The following is a 17,433-nucleotide window of genomic DNA, read 5'->3' as shown; positions in this document are numbered from 1 at the left end:
AGCAGCAGCCAAACGATTCTTACTGCTACTGTTTTACGTATAGAAACAGAAATTAGAAGATGTCCGGGTGGTCCATGATGAGTATACATTTGGAATATACAGTGGCTAAATGGATGCAATACGTGACTCACTTATTAGGCTGATCTATTCAAAGTGTATAACCTCCATAGGCTGTCAACTGTGCTCCCTCTACTGTTTGTGGCTTGTCGCTATGGTTGGCCAGAATGTTGTATGCCAGAGATTGCAGTTAATAACAGGAGGGCTAACCAGATTTACTGTGCCTTGGCAGGTATTGTCCTGGATTCTATTGGATTATAGAGTTGATCATTACATTGTCCCTTTCCCTTGTAGGAATAGTGGTGGGTTGGTGCAAATTAAGACTTGCCTGGCTGCAATTTGTCCATATTTGGCAAGAGGAAAAAAGGGAATTTTCAGTGGTGTTCAGTAGTTCAGACATTTGCATTTCAGGCAAGGAGGTGCAATAATGACTAGAAACATTTTTCAAAATTGGATGGTTACCAGTTCAAAGGCCGAGATTTGTTTGCTGTTTAAAAAGCCAGGATACACACCCAAACACACACACCCACATAGACACACAAAGTCAAAATGTATTAATACTCTGTGAAAAGCAGCATCAATGGAGCTAATCTCTTCAGCAGGGAATTCCTGGTGGTCCTGTCTAATCTTAGGTCTCCTGCAAACAGAGACTGTGTGTTCTATTGTCAGGCCTTATGTCAGAGTCTATTCACACTTGGCTCTAAACGGTACCATCACTCTCTATTTCCAGACTAGTGAACAGCAACCAAGTGAGATATTGACAGCCTTTGTTGAGGGGGAGAAAAGGGTAGAACGGCATCAAGTTTGCATCTGAGGCACGGACCAGCAGGTTGCTGCTCCGAGCAAAGGACAACCTCAACAGTTGGTTTGTGAAGCAACGAGAGAGGAGGTTTGTGAAGATAAATCACCATAGTCTCTTTCTGAGAGAAATAAACATAACACCATCTTGTTGAGAGAAATAAATAGAATCACAGATGGAGTGATGCCACCACTGTCTGGCCCTGAGGGGCTGGAGAAGTGTATCTATGAGGAGTTGAGCCCAAAATGATCAAGATCAAAGAAGAAATCAGTTGTTGTAGCTGTCCATGATGTTGAGCCTTGTTTATGCTCGCTGTTCTTTTCCTTGCAGGCGGTATTCACCAGAAATGATGTCAGTTTTGCTGGAGCGCGTTCTCCTTTTCGACTGGTCTAGACCAGATTAACTTTATGGGCTTGGTACATTAATGTCAATTAAGAAGCATATAGCTTCCCAGATGGCTCCTGGAGGGAGATTGCAGACTTTGGAAAAATCTGTTCTGTTTGCGTTTCCTTTTCTTCTTTGCCTTTTTTCCAGCGGTGTTGTTAAGCGCCAGCATGAAAGGGAGAGGCGCCGCGTCCGGGTTGGCGCGCCCAGTGTTCTATTCGTCAATCATAACCGCAGCCTTAGCGTGCTCATCTTTTATTAAGTCAATTGTCAGAGAGGTTTCACATGACCAGGATAAAATGTTTTGAAAGTGTTGCCAGCTGGACACTTTCCACAGTTCATAATGTTTCTAATGTTCCTAATGTTCCACCCTGATTACTGAACCCACTGTCAATTCTAACATATCATTTACTCTTACAGCTCTCATTGACTTATACGGTCAAATACACATTGAACCACCCCTCCTCTCAATAACTTTCAATTCTCTTCCCTTCCATTTAAAACACATAAACATTAGTTACCTGGTTCGAAAGAGGTGGGACAGTAGTTAAAACTAAAATCCTCAATCCAAACAGTTACCACAATTGTTTTATACACTCAGTTTAAGCGTGAGTGATCAAATAAATGATTTGGTTTACTTCCTTCATTCCCCCAAACTTCTCGACATGCTTTGTCTTTCATTTTCTTTCCCTTCCACCCACCACATCGCTCCCTCTGCTTTTCATTAGCCTCTGTTTTCTTATCATATGTATTGCCTCACTCTCACCTGTCACCCAGGCCTGTGCATGTGGTCTGTTGTGTAACACTGCTTCAGTGCTGTCTGTCTGTCTTTAGCCAAGACTTTGCTACAGATCCCACAGCAGGCAGAATGAGTCACCTCAGATAGTATGTTGTCCACCATTCTCTCTCTGTTAGTCCCCAAACACCCAGCATCATGCTCTCCTTTAAAACAACAACGACCAGCAAACCCTGACTTCTGCCAGGTGCTAAGATACCGTCGTTTTGCCAGGAGCACTCTCTGGGTAATCCGTGAAATGTATCGTGATGCTGCAGCAAACAGTCTCTCATCTCGGTGCAGTGCATCTAAGGGATGAGTCATATCTCTGTTGACAAATGCATTAATTATGCAGGTATGGAGTGAATTTAAATACAAGGCAGAAATATCCAAAGCTTGCAGCATTTCAGAGATGATTGAGAAGGTCAGGAGTGTTAAAGTTTGAACTGTGCAAAATCTAAAATAACTGCACAAGTTAAGTGTACAGGTTGTTTCATGTTCACGTTCAAAAGCAACACCAACTGTTTGTGGATTTCAAAAGCCACTCGTAAATTGGCTCACAGTTAATTTTGAGCGGTCATTGCTCAGCGTAATTTACATGTTTGCTTGCCACACACAGGTAATTGAATTAATGGTTGCGATTTCTTTTGAACCTGTCTAATGTGCTACATCCCTATTTACCCAAAACACTGTCACGATACACTGGGCGACCGTGAGACTACCGCACTGTTTACACACGTTGGATTCTGGAGGTAGTGGCTGTGGCTGGATTTCTGTTTAACTGTCGCTACCACTCGTTAGAAGTTAATTTACCAAATCTGTAAAACCAATCCGTCAATAAGCATGTGACGTTCACGCTCTTAGACCACTCACTCTTAAATCCTTAAATGGTAACCCAGTGATCATCACCCTCTTGTCTTGACTACACATCCTTCATACTGTGTGTGTGTGTGTGTGTGTGTGTGTGTGTGTGTGTGTGTGTGTGTCTAAGTCTTTTTATGAAGTCTTAAGCAACTTTTTTTGTTATTTCACATTGTACTACCATTTATTTCCAGCAGTAGACTGTTTTTTTTCAGTGCTGCCCTGTATCTGAGTCTCACTTGGGTCACTGGTTGCTGCTGGTCCCCCTGCTTGTCCTGCTGGTTTCTCCTCTATTCTCTCTAATCCAGTCCTGCCTCATCTTTCTGTTTGCAGCACACAAACACACTCGTATTTCACTGCAGGTGTTGAGGACAGCTTTTATCTGCCCTGGGTTTTTGTTGAGCTGCTCTTTATATTCTGCCTGTAACTGCTGCGTTAATGCCTCTTTAGGCTCCACGTCTTGAGTGCTTGGTAGCTTGGGTGAATGAGTTTCCAGGCATCAGTGTGTGTTTGCATTAGACCTAATAGATGTATATTTTACAGTGTAGAATAGCAGTAGATTGTACATCTGCAGACTCAAGTGTTTGAACTCTGAACTTTTCATGGTATCGAAAACAGTGACACTAGCACCTTTTCTGTTTCAGTCTGTGAGTCTGGAGGTACTTTCTGCGTGTGTGCAAATGAATCCATCTATCCATCCCATCTCTGAACACAATATCTAAGAAACATTTGCCAGAGTTGTTCATTCTGACTTAAAGGTCAAGGTCGCTCGAAACGATGTTACACATTTGTCATTCGTGCCAGATTGCAAATATAATTGTCAGAACTTAGTGAAGACAATGAGGCAAAAACTCCGGCACTATAATTAGCCAAACTCTTCCACCTCTTCTTGTGTGTCTTGGCAAGGTAGACGCTTGTTGATTTGATTACTGCACAATTGGGTCAAACTCACAAGGCGTCGCCAGCGTTTAAAACTCTAGAGTGATTAGTCTTTACTTACTTTGATGTCAAAACGCGTACAGGTTGGCAGGTCGGCCGATATTTAACACCATCACTCAGGAACAGAAGGCGGGACTCTCAACATATTTCCCTGCAACTTGAGTGGAGGGCTGAGACATCCGACCACGAGGCGGTAACTCTACTGTGACATTCACCCATGTGCACCGACAAGTCCATCCCTCCAGTGTGGTGCAGTGGGAAGTTCATATCCTCTGGCTGGTTGGTCTGTGCTAAATCAAATGTGTCACCTAAATGTGCAAATGACAGATCCGTTAACCATAAACAGGCCGGATCCACTGGGGCAGAGACTTTGCCGTCCTACTCTCCATCTGTCTCTGTCCACTGTTGTCCTGGAAAGTGAACACTTCAACTGTCTAATTTTCATCAGAGACATGTTTGTTTGCCAACTGGGTCACTGTGATGTTTCAGTACAAGCCAACATACGCCCTCTGCCTCTTCGTAGACTTATTAATAGTTTGTTTTTGATTGGCAGTTTCTTCTCTGGAGACTGAGCGCAGTGGAAATCACCTCTTTCCCTGAAGTCATGAAAATTCCTCATCCAGATCCACATAATACACTTTCAGTAAATCATTGACACATTGATCTAAATGTAATGGAAATAAATTGAGTTTGTGTGTTAAACTAACACAGTCACTTTTCTGTGTGGCCAAAGTGTGTGTGTGTGTGTGTGTTGTTATACAGATAAGGCATTGAAGAAAAGACTGATTAAAGACTTGAACACATACACAAAGAGATTTATCACTTGAAGGTAGGCACAGGGCTTAGAGACTGATTTAGGTCTTTAGTGTTTTCTTTGTACTGTAAACTCCCTGTGTGCACGTTTCTTTTTCGTTTCTCTCTTCTGCTTATTGTAGTACCCTCCTCCTGCACTGTCACACACACCACTTCAAACATACCCTCCGTTTCCTTGTATGCACACAGTCGTCTGTCTCCCTGTGTGTCTGTGTTCCATGTGCCTTTGTGAGAAAGTGACGCTCTGTATGAAGTTGCCTGCTGGTCTGTGACCCATCACAGGGCTGCTTCTCAGAGTCGCTGACACTACAAGGTTCAGGGGTCGACCATAATCACCTGGGTAGGTAGTCTGTGTGTCTGCATCTGGCTCTCGTGTGTGTGATAACTGAAAGAGAAGAAAAATGCCGTGACAGGGTGGAAGATGTGAAAGCAGAGGAAAGACGGTGGTGACGGAAACGAGAGATGACTTGTTTCACTGGTGATGAGTTAGAGGTGGATTTGAATCAGCAACATTCTCACCTCAGCTTCAGTCTTTATGCACAAGACGTGCAGTCAAAGACGACCAGGGTTCATGTTTTATCTCTCTCCTTCTCTCGCTGAGTCTGAACTGGGCTTCATGTGACTTGATGGTGGAAACTTACCAGAGCAAAAAACTAAAAAACTTTTGACTTGTTGACCTTTTACAATTCCTCTTTGCAAAAATCCATGTCAGCGTTGGGACACATCACATTGTCTTTACATGTGTGTTCACACGCAATAACCAGACACTAAAGCAGTGTTTTGTTACTTGTAGGTCAATATAATGTTCTTTTTATTTTTCCTTTGCATTTAGGATTCTGCTTCGATAACACTTGAGTCATTCTCGAAAAAACTCCTATTATAAAAAACTCTCTGTATTTTCTTATTTTAAACAAAATCATATACTGTAAAAGAATTAACCCCCACCAAAAAAAAAACACTCAGGATACCTCAGGATGAAGAAAAAGGTAAAAGTCGAAGAAATAAAACAGTGGAATTTACACGTCATGTCCGGCCTCCTGTGGTGCACTACCCTCTCGCCTGAAATTTACAGGTATTTCCCTGTTGTTGTGAATGTGTCTGACCCGGGCAATCTCGGGCAAACTCCGGAAAAGGCCCAGACCCCCTTTCATTGACTGATTTTCTTGAGTTGATGCCTATACAGTTCCAGTTATAAGCAGAGGCCAGCAGCTCCAATAGAAGGAGCTGTCCACAGATAGCTTTCTCTCTTCTCCAAATACGAATCCAGTTGCTCTCGATCTTCTTCTGCATCTCTTACACTCTCCGATATCACACCTTTAAACACACCTTCTGTTATTATCTTCATGGACCTCTACTAGCATTCACTCGTTCTATCTCCCTTTTAGTCATCCCCCCCACATTTTTTACCACCAGTATGTCATTCCTATCGCGTGTGTATGTGTGCTCGGTGGTGATAAGCATGCCCAGCCCTGTCCTAGTCTGACACACACACACCACACACACACACACACACACACCCACACGCACACACACACACACACACACACACACGCACACACACACGCACACACGTACACACTCCATGTACTCTTTGACTAGTCTTCCCAAACCAGTTTGCTGTCCTTGTAAATGCATTGTGCTATTTTTAGTAGAAGTCTGAGCATTACATAAGTGTTTGGGGCACATTACTAAGAGTCTATACATGAGTGTGTGTTGCCTCTATTTAGTCAGTCATCATCTTTAGGGTGGCCACATCAAGCCTTGTAATGATTTACTGAGAAGTGACTTGTTAGAGTTGGATTCACACACGACCTGCTCTCGTTTGCTGTTTTATTACACTGAGTTTCATTGTCTTACTCTATCCCTGAAGTGGGTTTGGCTCTGGCAGCAAAACGTGTTGCTAAAAATACCCAGAAACGATTTCGTCATGCAGGAGATAATGATAAAGCTGAACACTAATGTCATGTGAAAATAAAATAAAAAAATCTCAGGCTCTATTGGTGTAGTTAATTGTAATTCATAGCAAGCAGCTCGGACCACACCGCCTTTTAAACATCTGCACTGATGTGATCTTGATCCGTTTTGGATACACTGACCTCGGCCTTGTCCTGATTATTCACTTGGGGACAAAGGCCGACCTGACATACCTCCCAAACTGTTACTAATTGACCTGTTCATACATAATACATGACTCACAGAGTGTGTGTGTGTGTGTGTGAGTGTGTGTGTGTGTGTGTGCTATAATGTTTTCATTTAATAGTTCAAGGCCAGTGGCTTAAATCATCCAAGCAAAAGCAAAGATGAATTCACTTTGTCCCTGAGTTCATTAGACTTGTGCTGAATGCTTGTATCAACTTTTATAATAATTATAAACTAACATTTAATAAGTTTTTCCTTGACTCATGCCCAACCGTCGTTTTTGTGTGATACTGCAAAAAAATTAGAACGCAGATGAAAACAAAGGTGAAAGCATCTTGTTTTAACTATATTCTCATTGTGAGTTGATTTCCGGGGGGGGGGGGGGGGGGGTTGCTGCTGGTTTCTCCTCTATTCTCTCTAATCCAGTCCTGCCTCATCTTTCTGTTTGCAGCACACAAACACACTCGTATTTCACTGCAGGTGTTGAGGACAGCTTTTTTCAGCCCTGGGTTTTTGTTGAGCTGCTCTTTATATTCTGCCTGTAACTGCTGCGTTAATGTAGCCTGACGTTGTCAGACTCACAATTCTAGTCAGAATGTGAGTCTGAGACTGCGCCATTGGGCTGTGATTATGGGGCGTGTTTCAACTGACCAGGAAGTAAAATTCCTCTTCGCTCAATTGGATAGACCTACAACCAATCAGAGCAACGTAGTATGTGACGTATGCTAAGCAACGCATTGTGAGTTATTTACTGGGTTCACACCGGACGCTTCAGCGCAGCGCCAAGCCTTAAATAACAGCTGGCTCCCATCCACTCCCATGTTAAAACTTTGTGCCGGTCACACCGGAGGCTGAAGCACCGCGAGGCAGCCTTGACGCAGCGCGGTGCTTCAGCCTCCGGTGTGACCGGCACAAAGCCGTGCAGCGATCTACTGGATCAACGGGTGATATTATTAGCGCTGCCCGGCGGTTCAGCGTCGCTTCAGTGTCCGTTGTGAACAGCCAAGCGCCGGGGCGATAGGGATTAGCGCGGTGCTTTGGCGTCGCCTCCACGTTCTGTGTTCCTCTTTCAAAATGAATGCGCTGTCGATGTCTTCTAAAACAGACTCAATGGCAGCATCTACACATCTCAGCTCGCCAGCGGCAGGCATGTTTGTTGAAAACGAATTCAACCCAAGGGCACTTTGATGACGTGGTTGATTACGTTACCGTTGATCATCTGTCAATCATCGTATAAAGCCCGCCCTGACAATCTGATTGGCCTGGTCAGGCCATAATCTTTCCTCAACTGCCCGACCTAAAATGTTGTGGGCGGGGCTAAGTTCGTCTGGCATCCAGGCTAGCGTTAATGCCTTTTTAGGCTCCACGTCCTGAGTGCTTGGTAGCTTGGGTGAATGAGTTTCCAGGCATCAGTGTGTGTTTGCATTAGACCTAATAGATTTATATTTTACAGTGTAGAATAGCAGTAGATTGTACATCTGCAGACTCAAGTGTTTGAACTCTGAACTTTTCATGGTATCGAAAACAGTGACACTAGCACCTTTTCTGTTTCAGTCTGTGAGTCTGGAGGTACTTTCTGCGTGTGTGCAAATGGGTCCATCTATCCATCCCATCTCTGAACACAATATCTAAGAAACATTTGCCACAGTTGTTCATTCTGACTTAAAGGTCAAGGTCGCTCGAAACGATGTTACACATTTGTCATTCGTGCCAGATTGCAAATATAATGGGGGGGGGGGGGGGAGTTCCACCTGTAAAACATTTTATTCTAGGGTGTGCCAACATTTCATCAGCCTGCTACTTTATTATTATTATTATTATTATTTTTCCAGCGTACCCTTGGGTCCCAAAGAATCACCATGAAGTCTTCTTGTTCGGTATTTGTTGGTGGAGAATGACAGCAAGAGTAAAAGTGTGGGATTGGAGTTTTAGTCAATTGAGGCCATGTTTAGAGGCGAAACCACCATTTCTATCTTTGTACGGACGGATGTCACACTGATAGTTGTTAAATGTTAAACAAACAGACACAACACTAAAACAAAGGGCCACAAAATGGGAAAGAACACTTAATTGTATAGTTCGAAAATGGACTTTAAAAAAAAAAAAAAAAAAATCATCTATTCATGAGTTTAGCATCTGAGTTTCGAGGCGGGAAAGTTTTACCCTAAAAGCATATGAAGTGCTGGTCCCTGGTGGTCTGTAGAGAGAGAGAGAGAGAGAGAGAGAGAGAGAGAGAGAGAGAGCTGTGTGACATTAGAGGGAAGAGGAGAAGATGGAGCATATTTTCTAGTCAATAACTATTTCTTAAGGATTTCCCACAGTACAGCTCAAGGCAGCGGGGGAGGTATGCATGTATGTGTGTTTCTTTGTGAGGAACATTTTAAGCATAGATCCTACAGAGTTAGGACATTTTGACGGGTCTTCACTTTTTCAATAAGCCGTTTGAGGTTTAAGACTTGGATTTAGGGTTAGAATTAGGTTTAGTTTAGGGTAAGGGACTAAGGAATGTATTTTTTCAAAGAGTGTCCTAAGATAGAAGTACAAAAGTGTGAGTGTGCGTGACATCGTGAATTCAAGGCAAACCGCAGAATGAATCACTCTAAGGCTCAAATTAACTTTGTAGTTCAGGCTCATCATCTAAAAATATGTTATGTAAAGTTTCGATTCCATGAGGAGAACAAACATGTGTTAAACTGCTGCATGTGTGCATTTCATCATGAGACAAGATGATATTAACGAGAGGAAATATGTGGCCGAGTGTGTGAACATGCGTAAAACCAAGTGACACGCAATTTATCATTAGCGTCCCGACCTTTACAGCAGGACCAAGGTCTGTTGTTTCCTGCTCAAGGACTGTCCTCTGCCGCAAAGAAACTCAGAGCCCCCGTGAAGTGAGTTTCTTAACCGCTTTGTGTGTGTGTGTGTGTGTGTGTGTGTGTGTGTGTGTGTGTGTGTGTGTTTGTGTGTTTGTGTGTTGTTGAGAGTGACGCAGTGATAGTTGCAATGTGTCATTGCTCGTGTCAACCCACAGCGCTACATGTTACACAGGACCCACGGAGAAAGACAGCCGCTGATAAACTGATAGTGGATGATGAAAAAGGGACACGTGTATTTTTTCACAATCTTGCCTTTATTACACAGATCAGCGACAGGAGGGGGTTGGGGTATGATTTTATTGATGCAAACTCTAATACATGGCTATCCATCTGAGGTTACTTAATCCTGGCTCCAATTCATGTCATTTACTTTTAGGCAAATATAAATCGGTAAGTGGTTTTGTTTCTCATTGCGTTCCACTCTCGTTATATTTTGGAGCTGGTTCCAGTTAGAAAAAGCTCCTGATGTTAGAGATGGTGTGACAAAGGTCCTGTGTTTGACCGACACCCAAGAACTCATGTTCACGGGGTACATCAGCCTTCCCATGGACATTCTGTTAATTCCCTCAATTGTGAATTAAAAAGAAAAGGGGTTTTAAGATAAACGTCAGAAAATGCCTACAAAAGGGGCTCTGGACATTTTGCATATGAAGAGCACAGCAGGACATCATCTGGTTCAGACACATTCATAACAGGAAAATGTTCGGGAACATTCAGGCGAGTGATGGCGTCTGGCGAGAGCATGCTGGAGGCGGGACAAACTCCCCTGCCAAATCAGGTGTTTTTATTTACAGCACATAGACACAGATGCCCGCCTTTATCACCAAAATCTCAAAACTCGTCATTGTTGACATCTTTGTTGCGTCTTCTACATATATGGTACCTCTTTGCGTCCTGGGATATTTAGATTTTTCCAGTTTTGGGTCAAACGCGGATTCGGCCCTGACCCGACCGTTGGCTGTGTGTCTTCCCCAAATCTCTCTTGACATTTCACACATACTATCGTGTCCAAAAAAAGCCGAAATGCCCCAAAAAGCATTTCATTAACATCATTAACACGCCCACGGCTCGCTTGGACATTTTATTCGGATCTGACCGGAAAAGTTATTGAAAATGCCCATGCAACTCTCTCAGACATTTTGGTTCTCATATTTATCCCCCGTGCGAAATTTGTGGAAAAGCATCCAGACTCCAATGCATGCCTCTAAAGAGAGAGATAAATGAGGTGGAGGGGAAAAAAAGGAAAGGGGAGGAAGGAGAGGGAGAGAGCAAGGAACTCCCTGGACTCAAATGATGGCACAAAAGAGGGAAGGGGAGGGATAAGAGGGTATTTGAAGGAGTATAGTGTGAGAGTCTCATCAGCGTGTCCAAATATGGAGGCATGTGCTGCTGCATTGGGGCCTGTAGTCAGGACCCACCACGACCAAGGAGAACCGTGGAGGGTAGATGGTGGGAGAAAGTAGAAGAAAGCCGAGTAAGCAGAGACATGGCGAGAGTAGTTGGATATAAAGAGAGAGGTAGTAAGAGGTGGGGATGAAACGTGTGGTTTGGCATGAGAGGGACACAAATTCAAGACGAAGGTTAGAGATAGAAGTTAGACGCTGCTGGAGGGCCGGCTCCCTGAGAAGGGAAAACATGTTGAAGTCTATTTTTAGTGCCGGAGTTGTTTATTTTCTGACTGTTCCAAGCAGTGACATGAAAGTGAAGAATGTGAGAAAAGGTTAGATGAAGCTGGAAGAGAGGAGGGGAAGTTTTCTCCGCTGTCTGTCTTCTCCTCGTCCTCCTCCTTCATGTTGACTCGGGTTGTTTTAGAAGTGTAACTGGTTTCAGTAAATGTTCAAGGGCCTCCCTCTGTCTCCCTCTGTCTTCCATAGTCACACAGAAGTTCACTTTTCTGTGTTGTGGGACCAAAGGGAAGCTGGCGACCTTTGGGGTCACCGGGGACGGTTTTGATCATGTGGTTGGAATCCTCGGTAAGGTCGAAGGTCGTTTGTCAGGAAGTGCAGAGTCCGGATTGGGATCTGCCCTCTCGGGGATTATCTGAACTGTCAGCTTCGGTCTCAAACGTTCACCCAGACGCTCTCACGGGAAGGCAGACGAATGGGGCTGTGCGTTTGTGGCGGCACTGACCTGCACCTAGTGTGTCAGTATGTGTGTATGTAGGTATGCAAAGCTGTGGTGTCACACAACTGAATAATAATAGTGTTGGTAAGAGCTGATGTGAAATGTACGGCTGCAACTACCAAGGATTTCCATAGTCAAGTAATTATTTTTTTCCTTAGTTTCTCACAATGATGTAAGCAATTTGTGAAAGAGTCCTTTCACAGGACGTCTCCATAGTCACTAATTATCACAATGTCCTTTTCATCAACAGTAATATAACAAGAGTTCAATAGATATCGATAAAGTGGTTCTGCATTTTGCACTATGAGAAGGTATAACACATAATTGATCAACCTCAGATTTTTAAATGTTTTGTTGTCTGTCTGTCTTTCATCAACTTTAATAAACTTTAATAAACATAAAGTGACTTTTATCACGATAACTATCAAGAGTTCATGGCAGCACATTTTTCTACAGGAATAGTTTTTTTGAATGTTAATGTTAATTTCTACCTTTACCAATAGTTATCTATTTTCTTGGAAAGTGGAAGCATGTAAGTAAGAGATTTTTTTTTGCTGTGTGTGTGCTTGCATGCGTGCATATGTTTGTGTGTGTGCATGCTTGTGTGTGTTTGTGTGTGTGCGCGTGTGTCCATAGTGTGCATGGTCTTCAGGTGTGTATGTGGAATTTGACGGCACAGCTATGCTTCCTCTCCATTCATCCCTCTGTTCATTCATAGATTGATTCATTCATGTGCCTGCACACTTGGTCTGCTCAAAGTGTGTGTGTGTGTGTGTGTGTGTGTGTGTGTGTGTGTGTGTGCGTGCGTGTGTGTGTGTGTGTGTGTGTGTGTGTGTGTGTGCATGCTTTGGAAGTGTCAATATGTGCGAATATGAGGGGTAAAGATATCCGCAGTGCACTACCTTGGATGAGTCATACACGTAGGAAAGGCCAGGTTGTGTGTGTGTGTGTGTGTGTGTGTGTGTGTGTGTGTGTGTGTGTGTGTGTGTGTCTGTGTCTTCCATCATCCATCCACTTGACTCAGACAGACAGATGCTTCATATTTCCTGGAAAGGATATCTTGTGTGTGAAGGGCTATGCCCTTTTAGTGGATGATGTTTGTATATTAACCTACACAGACACAAAACCTGTTTTAGAAATCCTAATTTGTAGGTTGAATTCTTTCTTATTCCTAATCTTAAAGGGATAGTTCTTCTTAAAACATATAAAAACAACAGAATAAAATATAAAGTGCCTGCACACTGCTCGTGTGGTTTCATTCAACTAACGGTAAGCCCCGACAATCTAATTCGACTTGAAACGGCATCATTTACACCTTGTTTTTAGCCTAAATGTCCTCTGATATCCTCGTCCCGAGCCACATCCATGCATGGATCACAGGCACATTTCATTGTATGTTGACAATCATGACTCGGTTTTCCGGATCTTCCTTTTTCAGGTAATAACATGCATGCTACCTTTGCAAGTAAATCCATGGGCAAGCTCATTTTTGTTGCTCCTCCTTCCAAATGCTGGTTTAGTCTTTTGCTGAGGTGCATCAGGGCAGATGGGGACATTCGAAAGGTTTCTCGCTATTCCACGGGAACCACAACTCATAAAATGACCCCACCATACATGCTGTATATTAAGATCAGATGTTCTGCTGTGTAATAGAAAGTAGAAAAAAACTATCCTGGATCTGCCCCTTTACTTGATTCAGCTCCAGATGTAATTCTTCGTTGGCCCATATCCCATCCTTCCACCAAGTTAAAAAAAAATCCTCTCAGTAGTATTTGCGTAATCCTGCTGACAAACCGGAATGAAAACATATCATTGGTGGAGGTGAAGATGATAAAGCCCCCCCCCATATTTTGTAAATTCCATTCTTTGCTCCTGTTGTCAGACAAAGTTCCTCCTGTTGGGACCTACACGCTCCAGCCAGGGCAGTTCTGACGAGGTGTTTATGTGCACTTTGTTTGTATGTCTGTGTCGTAGCAGTGATGGTGATGTCCTCAGCTGAACCCTCTCTCCTGCCAGCTGCTCTCAATAAATCAATAAAAACCATTTAGCTGCATTGAGACTTCAGAGTGCTCGTGTCCCTTTCTTTCCCATAGTACGGCCCTCTCACACCCACGCACACACAAACACACACACACACACACACACACACACTGAGGTGTTTGGGAGAAAAGGATTTAATTTGTTCTGCCTTAGAGTTTTAACTGTACGTAGATAGTTGATACTGTTACTTTCACACACATTAACCTCGGTTCATTGGAAGTCTTTTTGTCCAGCCTTTAAATACCCGCACAATTCAAGGCCTGCTATAGAGATCAGGGCCGAGCTGTTGATGAAGTCAGAAAGCTGAAATGGAAGTAGACGAGGAATGCGGGTTATGTGAGGCATGCTAAACTCCGTGACCTTCAAAGTACTCACGGTTTCTTCCCTCCTCATCTCCGCGCCGTCGGCCGCCCTCTCTGCTTTTTGCTATCTCCTTTATCTTCACCTACGCAGTGTGTCGAACTCTGCATTGTTCCTCTCATGCAGGAGAGTAAGAAGGAAGATTGCAAGTGGTTCTCAGTCGGCTGTGCTTTGCTTGATATATTTTTGTGCCTTTGCTGTTATGGAAGATTGTATTTTTGTGTATGAATAATAAACTGAATGATGGGCAAATTCCATTGAGCTCCTTCAGTTAAAATCCTGGTATGATCACGCTGTGTCACTGTTACACTCTTATAACAAACTGGGACACAAGCAGAGATGATAAGAACAAGACAGAGTCATCAAGACGAACATTAAACCTACAAAATAAGCTTCTTTTTACTTCTTATGTCACAAAAATCTTATTTTTCTTTGGGCCGACATCCAGAGAAGATGAGAGAAGTTGGCTGGCTGCTTCAGTGTTAAGACCATAGTGTATATAAAGATGGACAATGTGTGAGGTGTACGTCGACTTTATAGTTCGGTTTATGTCCCGTCCACTAACATGGAAGAGCTGGGATTTCTGAGTTATACTGCAGCCGGCCATTGAGCGATTGAGACACTTTGGCCTCACTTCGAGGGAGCAGTCATGTCCTCCAATCTTTATATACTGTCTTTGGTTTAGACAAGGTGATGATGGCTCGGGTGGTTATTACCTGTACCACAGGATTATGTAATAAGGATCCTCCGATCCAGATAAGGACGTTCAAACATTGCGATATATGGCAACATTTTGTTGATTTCTCAAAGAATTATGTGAAAATTGTGATGAAGGAATTCAGACATATTGGTGGTTTGCTATTGATTAGTATCATATCACCAATGTGTAGAAGAGATATAATGTGGCCTAAGCTGTAAGGATTGTTTTCATTTAAGCAGAGTGATGGGTCTTAGCACAGGTATGTGCTCTACTGATGTCACTCTAGTTTTTAACTTTAGATGGGAGTCGACCGGGAGCCATGTCCTTAGATCCTTATCAGAGCCTCTTAAACTCTGAACTGAACCTTCTTATTTCAACTGAAACTCCCTCATTTTGTGTTTTGATGATGATGATAAGGTGTCGGTCAGAAATTCGGCGGGTTCAGTCAGGTCAAGATCCGGGGACTTCGGCTACATCCACTTACTATGTTTTTGTTTAATAAAAAATAAACCTAGCTACAGATGCGTCTGGCGTTCACATTACTCTGGAGTTTTAGACCCTCAAAACAGAGAAGTTTGGAAACACTGTCACTTGAGAACTCAGGGGCCACTCACAACCGCCTGCTGATTGTGTCTTTTTAGTTAAGACTATCTGACCCCCTTCCGGAAGAAAACAGCTGTTGTGCAGTTAAATGCAATTTACAATGATACAACTCTTTTCTTCTATCTGTAAGCGACGAGCTGTTATTCAAGCAATCCGTGACCATTCCCGTGTCCAGCGGGACCTAAGTGGGATGAACTGGCCTTCCTGTTTACACCCAGTGCCCAGTGTACGTGCCCAGTGTACGTGCCCAGTGTACGTGAGCGATGTACGTGATATGAATTTTCAGGCATGTTTGTATGAACAAGGATTAAAACTGAAACCAAAACGCTTGTGTGGACAGTGATTATTTTAGTTTGAAAACGTAGTGATGTAGCCTTAATTTACCTTTTATTTCCTATTTTGTTAACATCTTACTGGAGTTTAACAGCAGTTTCTCAGTCGTGTATTGAAGTTGAATCTTAATAGCTTTTGTGTAAAGTTTCCTAATACAACATGAAACCAGCAGATTGTGGTTTCTGACTGTGGCGGATGCATAAAAGGGCTCAGTGTTTTCATGGGAAAGAATGATAAGAAAAAAATATATATCATTATTTTATATTTTAATTTAGTTTGCATCTTTTGGGAATTATTTGATTGTTTCCTGTCTCAGTGAGCGACTGGAGATCAAGTTCAATGTAGAAAGAGGCAGATGAGCCATCATTAGGGAATTCAAAGCCATATGCTTGGCTTGTTGTGCAGAAGGCGCCTGTTAACATCCATTAAAATCTGATAGAGTAGAGTGCCTACGAGCTAATGGGCGGCAGAGAAAAGCAGTGGACCTTTGCGCGAAGGTCCATTACATTAAAACAGTTTATCTGGGTTTAATGTTGTGGCGGATTTGTATGTGTGTGCGTGTGAGTGAGTGAGAGAGGGAGAGAGAGAGAGGGAGAGAGAGAGAGAGAGAGAGGCTGGAGATCTCATAAATGTCCTTTGTCACCCGTTTGGCAGAGAATTCAAACCCTAAGATAGGACGGTTGTTGGCCTAAAGGCTTTGGACGTCTGCCAAGTCCACATTGTCCTCGGGCCCGGAACAAAACACACAGTTCTTCCAGACTCTCAAGATGAGTTCAGTGTTAGTTATGTATAACTAATTTTATTTATGCAAACAAGGAGGCCGGACAAAAGTCTGTGGTGAAACTTTGTCATTCCCATGGGTTCTGCAGTTGTTTTCTTAACCTCTGGCGTATTGTTGTTTATGGGGCTGACGGCAGATTAACCCTGAATCAGTGAAACACTCAATAAAGTAACCAGGCTCTGTCAATAACGTGACAAATTTACAGAAAAGTCTGTATTTTGCTTTATGAAATTTTATAATCACCAGTGCTGCCTGGGTTTAGACTGTCAGTGTTGGTGGCAGTTGGGAAAAGCAGCACAGCCTTTACTGATATTCAAACAAATGTCCTATTTGTTATTAGATTAATGACAGACTGCCTCACTAGAATGTGTGAAAAGTGGTGAGAACAGAGAGGAAGGATTGGAAGAGAGGGACGGATGATTAAAGCTGTAGATTCCAGTGAAATGAGAGACAGACGTGAGGGGGAGTGTGTGTGTGTGTGTGTGTGTGTGAACACACCTACTCAGCATCCGACTGACGCACATGCCTTAACATAAGGGTTGGAGGCCCATCAGTCACACTTACACAGGCGGACACATCGTCACATTTTTTCTTTTTCTGTAATATCGACCTGATATCGTGCATCACAGGGCTGCTCCCTGTTTTCAAACTTAATATGATCTTGTGTCAGACAGGGACAGCACAAGGTTTCTCAGAAGTTAATCCCAGATAATCCTGGATCTTTTCCGTGGCATTTATGTATTTACAAAAATGTTTAACCCAGCCCCTTGGGCTCATTCACTTTAGATAATTTACAAAGTTATTTCAAAAAAAGAAAACTGAATAAATGCTGCACTTTTAAAGGCACCT

At 43.0% G+C, this 17,433-nt stretch overlaps 1 protein-coding gene across 1 annotated transcript in view; it reads left to right on the top strand.

The window, feature by feature from the left end:
- Nucleotides 1-17,433, top strand: part of adcy9 (adenylate cyclase 9) — a 38,020-nt gene that overhangs the window by 2,869 nt on the left and 17,718 nt on the right. The window lies entirely within an intron of this gene.

The sequence above is a fragment of the Pleuronectes platessa genome, chromosome 3 (genome assembly GCF_947347685.1).
Source record: "Pleuronectes platessa chromosome 3, fPlePla1.1, whole genome shotgun sequence".
Taxonomy (NCBI): Eukaryota; Metazoa; Chordata; class Actinopteri; order Pleuronectiformes; family Pleuronectidae; genus Pleuronectes; species Pleuronectes platessa.
Note: the sequence above shows the minus strand (reverse complement) of the source record. Positions and strands in the feature narration are given on the sequence as shown.